The sequence below is a fragment of the Phascolarctos cinereus genome, unplaced genomic scaffold (assembly GCF_003287225.1).
Source record: "Phascolarctos cinereus isolate Bilbo 61053 unplaced genomic scaffold, phaCin_HiC Scaffold_136;HRSCAF=700, whole genome shotgun sequence".
Classification (NCBI taxonomy): Eukaryota; Metazoa; Chordata; class Mammalia; order Diprotodontia; family Phascolarctidae; genus Phascolarctos; species Phascolarctos cinereus.
In genome coordinates this window covers 16,652-24,527 of record NW_027555443.1, presented here as the reverse complement: position 1 = coordinate 24,527, position 7,876 = coordinate 16,652, and the positions used below count along the sequence as shown (strand labels likewise).

Below are 7,876 nucleotides of genomic sequence, written 5' to 3'. Positions count from 1 at the left end.
CTCCCAGATCAAGGAGAAAATATTGCAAGCAGCCAGAAAGAAACAATTCAAGTACTATGGAACCACAGTCAGGATAACATAAGATTTAGCAGCTTCTACATTAAAGGATTGGGAGGCTTGGAATATGATATTCCAGAGGGCAAAGTAGCTAGGATTACAACCTAGGATTATAATTCAGCAGAACTGGCAGCGCAACAGAAGCGCCATTGCCACTGCTGCCGCCGCCGCCCAGCTGCTGTAGCCACAGCCGACATGTTCCAAGGGCAGGAGAATGAGGGTGGCAAGCCAAGTTCCAGAGTAATGAAATCCCCTGGAGGAGACTCAAGCAATCTCTTTGGACCTCCAGAAGTAGACCAAATAGAATGGCATCTAATATCTTTGGAACATCTGAGGAACCTCAGAATACACCCAAAAGGTCAAATCCTCCAGGAGGCAAAGGAAATGGTATCTTTGAAGAGCCTATCGCTGTGCAGGCTTGATATCATTTGAATCCCTCTGGTGAGAAGACCAGTGATGTCTCTGGGTCTTCAGTCACCAATCCCGTACCCTTAGCACGCCCGAGGAAGACCAAGTATCATCTTGTCTTATGTGAAGGTGAGGACACAAAAATTGCAAGTCTGAGCTACAGAGAATCCACAATCTTCAAGAGAAGAACATAATGAGAAATGTGACAAAGGAAAGGAGGAACGAGCCAAGGAAACTGACTCTAAACTCAAGATGGACAACCATGAGCTAGGCTGGGCCCCAGGCCTCTCTCACACAACAAAGTCCTCAACCCACCAGGTGGCAAATCCTGCATCTCTTTCTACTAAAGGAAACTAATACCAGTGTCTTCAGACTAGAAACTCTTCTGTTAGGGTGTCGAGGCTTATGGTTTCTAATTAGTACAAGTCAGGATGGGGCGGGGAGGGGAAGGGTTGATGATTTATGTGCGAAGATTTTCATATGGCTCATTGCTCAAACTTGTCTTCTAGAAATGGCTGGGGCTACACAGGACCAGGGGACACAGAGCCTTTCAGGGAATAGAGAAAACGAATCTTATGGGAGCAATAAGGAATCCTGCAGGTTTGCATCCAAGAATTAGTTCCAAATATGAATCTTTGATGGAGTGAAAAAACATGGGGGAAGGTAGGATCTTCATGGGTATTAGGAACATCTGTGTTTTGGTGGGCAAATGTACATCCAGGGACAGTACTGCAGCAGTAGCCATTGACAATGTCACTAGGGGACTAAAAACCCATGTGAATGATGTGTTGGACAGCTGCCAGAGGAATGCTCCCCCTCCCTTGTCTGGTAAAGGGATACACCTTGGGTTTCAGAAGGGTAGTAGATCACTTAGCTCACAGAGTCCTTACATTATATAGAGTGATGACACAGGACCTTTACATTTTCTTAGGGGAGCTACTAGTATCTGAGAAAATGAGTGTTAAATCTGTTTGTGTCCTTTTAAGTGTGCCTTCATGATGCACTGTTCTGCAGACATCCTATGATGTTTTTTGACCTCTTTCCCACAAAAGCCGGGGAGACTCACTAAGCTGCAGCTTGTCAGTCAAGCTGATTTTCCTTTTCCCTTGTTTGTAGATCTATTCTTAATGGCAGATTTTTTCACCCAGATCTTTCAGGGGCATCTGTACCTTCTGTCAGCTAGAAGCCCTTGGCCTAATCTTAGATCAAAAGGCCTGCCTTACATAAGAGAGTAAGTTGGATCTCTTATTTACTGATTTTTAAAGTGAATAGTTTCTCCCTGCCATTCTCATAAGCCTTAAATGCCTTTGACTGCCTCTGCAATTCACTAGTGGTGTGAACATACTATTTTCACAAACCACAATTCTTTTCTAAATGTGGGGGAGTGGAGCCTTCCAGTCTTTTGTAAAGGCCTTATTAACCTATCCAATTTCTTTCTACTATTTTAGTTATTCATACTTTTCTAAGACTTTTTTTTTTTTACTGTAATCAGTTGATGGGGGAGGAGAGCGAATCACTGAAAACCTTTAGTTCTTCAAAATAAACATTTTGGACAATAAAAAAAAAAACTCTGCAAAACTGAGTATAATCCTTCAGGGGAAAAAATGGAAATTCAATTAAATAGAGGATTTTCAAGCGTTCTTGATGAAAAGACCAGAACTGAATAGAAAACTTGACTTTCAAATACAAGCCTCAAGAGAGAGAAATCATAAGGGACTTAGTAAGGTTAAACTGTTTACATTTCTACATAGGATGATGATACTTGTAACTCATAAGAACTTTCTCATTATTAGGGGAGTTTGGAGTATATATAGACAGAGGGCACAGGTGTGAGTTGAATATGAAGGGATGATAACTGAAAAATACCAAGCTCCTCTCATGTGGGAAAGTACCTGGTGCTGATTCCATTCCAGCAGAGATTTACAAGGCAGGGGGTCCATTGCTCATGCAAAAGCTGACTGACATTTTCCAGGTTATGTGGCAAGAGGAGGTTACCCCCCCCAGGAGTTCAAGGATGCTTCCATTGTCTATTTCCATAAAGATAAATAGATCATTGTGTGACAGTCACTTGGGGGGGGCGGAATCTCTCTCTTAGTCACTGCTGGCAAAATTCTCTCCCTAATAGATTGATCCTTCACCTGGATTTGGTCATCTACCTGAGAGCCAGTGTAGCTTCAGAAAGGGCCAAGGAATAATTGAAATGGTGTTTGCTGCCCAACAACCCCAGGAGAACCACCGTGTTCGTTGATCTAACAAAGGTCTTTGATACTGTTAGCCATGAGAGCTTGTGGAAAATTATGGCAAAATTCGGTTGCCTGGAGAAGTTTAACAGTATCGTCTGTCAATTTCACAACGGCACACTTGCCCAGGTTCTGGATAATGGATGATGCTCTTGAGTTTTCCTAGTCGCCGATGGAGTGAAACAAGGCTGTGTGTTTGCTCCCATGCTTTTCAGCAATGTTGTCAGATGCCTTTAATGAGTACAAAAATGGCATCAAGGTCGGCTACCACACTGATGGTAAATTATTTAGCCTGTTATGGCTACAAGCCAAGACTAAAGTGGAGGGAGAGTTGGTGCGTGACTTTTTGTTTGCAGATGATTGTGCACTCAGTGCAGCCTCTGAGATGCAACAAAATAGGGATCAATTTTCTGCTGCTTGTGCTAATTTTGGCCTAACAATTAATACCAAGAAAACACAGCTTCACCACCAGGCAGCACCAGCTAGATGTTGAACCATCAGTTACAGCAAATAGAGAAATTTTGAATACTGTGGGTAAGTTCACTTACTTTGGTAGTATACTTTCCAGGGATGTACATGTAGATTGGTGCACACATTGCCAGAGCTAGCTCAGTGTTTAGGAGGCTCTGAAGTCAAGGGTGGGGAGAGAAGAAGTATCAGACTGCCTACCAAACTGAAGGTCTTCAGAGCCATTGTGCTGACCTCATTGTTGTATGCTTATGAAACCTGGACAGTATATCAGCGCCATGCCAGGAAACTGAGTCACTTCCACTTGAATTGTCCTAGGAAGATTCTGAAGATCACCTGGCAAGATAAGGTACTGGACACTGAGGTCCTTTCTTAAGCTAAACTGCCAAACATTCAAACTTTACTGCAGAAAGTGCAACCTCAAAGGGCTATCCATGTTGTTTGAATGCCAGGCATATGATAGCCTAAAAGATTATTTTAGAGAGAACTCAAACAAGGCAAGCATTCATATGGAGGTGAGAAGAAGTAATAAAAGGACACTCTCAAGGTCTCTCTGAAGAACTTTGGAATCAATTGTGAGACATGGGAGACACTGGCAAAGGACTACCCAGAATGGCATGCCTGCATCAAAGAAAGTGCTATACTGTACGAGTGGAGCAGAACTGAAGTAGCTCAAAAGAAATGTGAGATGCACAAATTTAGAGACACGTCCATTCCAAATGTTCATAAGGACCATTTGTGCCTGGCCAATGGTACAGCCTTCTGAGCTCATACTGGTCTGATCAGTCACAGTAGGATATACTACACCTTCACGCCAACATAATGATGTCATTTTGGCCATCTTTGAGAATGAAGGACAATAATCAACTGACCGACCAACTTCCTACTTACCCCATATCAATCTTGTGGCTACAGTTTTTGCATATTGTCTCCCCCATAAACTTCTTGAAGGAAGGGCTGCATCTTTGTCTGCCTTTGTATCCCTGGTACTTACCACAGTGCCTGGCATAAAGTGGACACTTAATAAATGCTTGACTGACTACATCTATAAGCCTAAAAATGATTGAATGACTGACTACATCTATGAGTTTGTGAAAAAAGGACTGCAGAGAATAAGTATGTTATAGTGTGTAGAGCACAGACTCAGAGTCAAAAAAATCTGGATTCTAGGCCTTCCTCTGACCTACCAATTGTGTGGCCCTGGGCAAGGCATTTAACCTCTCAGTTTTGCCCAGGATAACTGAGTCTTTAAATTAGGCAACAGATGCTAATCTGCTGAGATATCTCAATCCCAATGGGAGAGCTCATTCACTCTATGTGTTTGCTGATGTATTCTCATCTCCATATTTTTTTTAGTTTCTGTTCTCTCTTTGCTAGGATAAATGAGTTTTTTCACCACTTATATGTGATAGGGTTTTTTGTTATCTAGTATTTGGTGGGAAGAAGTCAAACCTTGGACTTCTCTCTCCCTTTAACAAATAATGGCCAGAGAAGAACCTTGAACCTAAAAATCATGCCCCCCAGACCAGCAACATTTAAGGGGACTGTTAGATAAAATTCCAGATCCCATACTTTCTCAAAGGAGAACTTTGTGGCCCCATTCTTCTCCCTTCCAGGCAGGAATCAAAGCTTCCTTTGGAGAAGGATAGGCAAGATTCCCAACCCTTCTCATGATCCATATTTAGCCAACCAATATGAACATTCACATGTTGCATGGGCAGCACACACTTTAATCTGTTTCATTCAACATTTACATGCACATTACTACCGAATACTTCTTGAGGCATGCTCTAGGTTCAGTGACCCCTGAGGTCCCTTCATTTCTTTGAGGCTGTGGGATTCTGTGACTGGCTAATGAGGAAATAAGGGAGACAAGAGGCATCAGCAAAACAGGAAGACCAAAAAAGTGAGTGGTGACAGCTCCCTGGGATCTTTGCGTGAGCCCTGCAAACTCTTGACCTAAGCAAAAACTAGAGATGTGACCTCTGTCACAGCTGTGCAAGGGGAAGGATCCGAGGCCGGAGAGCGTCATTGAGCACCCAGCCTGGGGAAGCTTTTTGTTCAGGGCCGGAGCACCGTGAGAGGCCACTTACTATTCTGCTGACAGTAATAATATGCAACATCTTCAGGTTTAAGACCACTGATTGTGAGGGAGAAATCTGTCCCAGAGCCTCTGCCACTGACGTGGGAAGGGACCCCATCGTGCAGGATGGAAGCATATTCAATGAGGAGCCTGGGAGCCTGGCCTGGTTTCTGTAGGTCCCAGTGTAGGTTGGTGCTAATGCCCTGACTGGCCCTGCAGGACATGGTCACTCTCTCTCCTGCAGACACAGACAGGGAGGCTGGAGACTGGGTCAACACAATCTGCCCACTGGCATCTGGAATCCCAAATACAAGATAAATAATGAGAAATGTATATACATATACACATATTTATAACAGTTGAGGCCATCTCTATTAAATGTTTGAGAATCACTCATGCAGAAACCCAAAACCCAATCTATCCTCAAGTGATGGGTGTTGAGACAAATGGGCCCTCTGCCCTTCGTTATCACAGACAAACATACGCACAAAACCTAAATGTCACCCTCAGGGATAGCAGAGACCCGGGAGCTCAGTGTGCTCAGAGGACAGAGGCTTGTGCTCACTCTGCTCTTCTTCCCTTATCTGGGGTCCAGAGGAGCAGCAAACAGACCAGCTGAGCGTGGGACCCCATCTTCACGCCTCTGAGCTCTAGCTAACTCAGCATCACCTCCCAGCTGCCTGTTTATAGTTGCCTTTGTCAATGGGTCTCATCTCCCGGGAGGAAATCATGCAAAGTAGCCCAGGGAGAGCCATTTGATGGACACCCTCCCCTGATCTTACTAAGTGCACAGCTAGAAAGCTGCACCACCCAACACTGTTTGTTTAGCCATCCTCCAACTGATCAATCCTATTTTGTTTCTGATACTTCGCTATTAGGAAAAGGGCCTCAATGACTATGTTGCTGTGTGTGTAGGACTTTTCATAATTGGTGCATTTTTCTAAAAATTGTTTTTCTTCAATATTCTTGCTAAATTTTTTAAAAAATACTTTGATATTTTGAAAAGGATCTTTGTGATAGCTAGCTCATTTGTAGCTAAACAATAAAAATCAGAATATTTTTTTTCTCTTTCCCCCATTAACTCTTAGTATTCTATCTCCTCTAATAATCTTCCCCTTATCTGTGTAATGGTTGCATTTCGCCTGCCCTCCCCTCCCAAAAGAATATGATACATCAGGACAAGGATTGGTTTCCCTCCTGTCTTTCTATCCCCAGCAACTAGCAGAGTCCATGCCTCGGTGAACTGAATTTAATCTGGGAGAAGTAAGGCCAAGAGCACTGGGAAAAATTCTGAAAACCCAACAAGAAACTTTCCTGAGAGGGAAGGTAGAAGACAGAAGTGGGTGTGCAGGGAGTAATCGTACAGTTTCGATTTTTAAAAGGGGGCAGCTAGGTGGTGCAGTGCATAGAGCACCAGCCCTGGAGTCAGGAGGACCTGAGTTCAAATCCAGCCTCAGACACTTGACACTTACTAGATGTGTGACCCTGGACAAGTCACTTAACCCCAATTGCCTCACCAAAAATAAAAAAAAGCTATATGTAGAGGATGTAATGTTACTCTAGTCATTCAAATGTTAGTAGCACATAGAGAATTCTGTTTTCTCCACACCTCCATAGTCAAACTTGTGACAGGGGTTAGAATTGTTATTTGGCTGCAAGGTCCTAAGAATGAAAAATAGAAATTAAGGAGGCAGATTTCAATTGATCTAATATTCTGTTGTTTTTCAGTAGTGTCCAATTCTTTGTGACCCCTTTTGGGGTTTTCTTGCCAAAGATACCTGAGTATTTGACATTTCTTTTTCCAGCTTATTTTAGAGATGAGGAAACTGAAGCAAACAGGGTTAAGTAAGTGACTTGCCCAAGGTCACACAGCTAGTAAGTTTCCGACCCTGAATTTCAACTCAGGTCTTCCTGACTCTAGGCTTGGTGCTCTATCCACTATGCCACTTAGCTGCACTGATATAATAATTAGAGCAATCCAAAATGAAAAAGTACAGTTCTGGACTCTCCATCACTCGAACCCAATCTAGATGACCACCGATAGGGTCAAGGCATAGTTTGGACTAAATGATCTCTGAGGTCAATTCCAACTCTGCAATCTTGTGATTTGTTAGTTATCAGTCAGGAAGATTCATCATTCTGTCTTCAAATCTGGCCTCAGACACTTACTAGCTGTGTGACCCTGGGCAAGTCACTTAACCCTCTTTGCCTCAGTTTCCTCATCTGTAAAAAGAGCTAGAGAAGGAAATGGCAAACCACTCCATTATCTTTGCCAAGAAAACCCCAAATGGGGCATGAAGGGTCAGATATGACTGAAACAAGTTAATGATTACAACAGATAGAAAGAGACAGAGACAGAGATGATACATAAACAGACATTGATGATAGATGATAGGTAGATCGATAGATAGATAGATAGATAGATAGGAGGTAGGGAGGTAGGTAGGTGGATAGATAGGCACAGGCACACACACACATTCATACTAAATGTTTCCAACAGGGGCAATACAGATCCAGAAGTTGAGTGGGAGCAGAGGACAGAATGTCAGAGCATTCTTTGCTCTTCCCTCACCCAGGATCCAGAGCAGCTGAGCCTGGGATGCCATTTCCCTATGCCTGA

General features: G+C 43.2%; 1 pseudogene; it reads left to right on the top strand.

Moving 5' to 3' along the window:
- The first annotated feature begins 252 nt into the window (after positions 1-252).
- On the top strand, positions 253-812 carry LOC110204190 (jupiter microtubule associated homolog 2-like; annotated as a pseudogene).
- Positions 813-7,876: the final 7,064 nt, after the last annotated feature.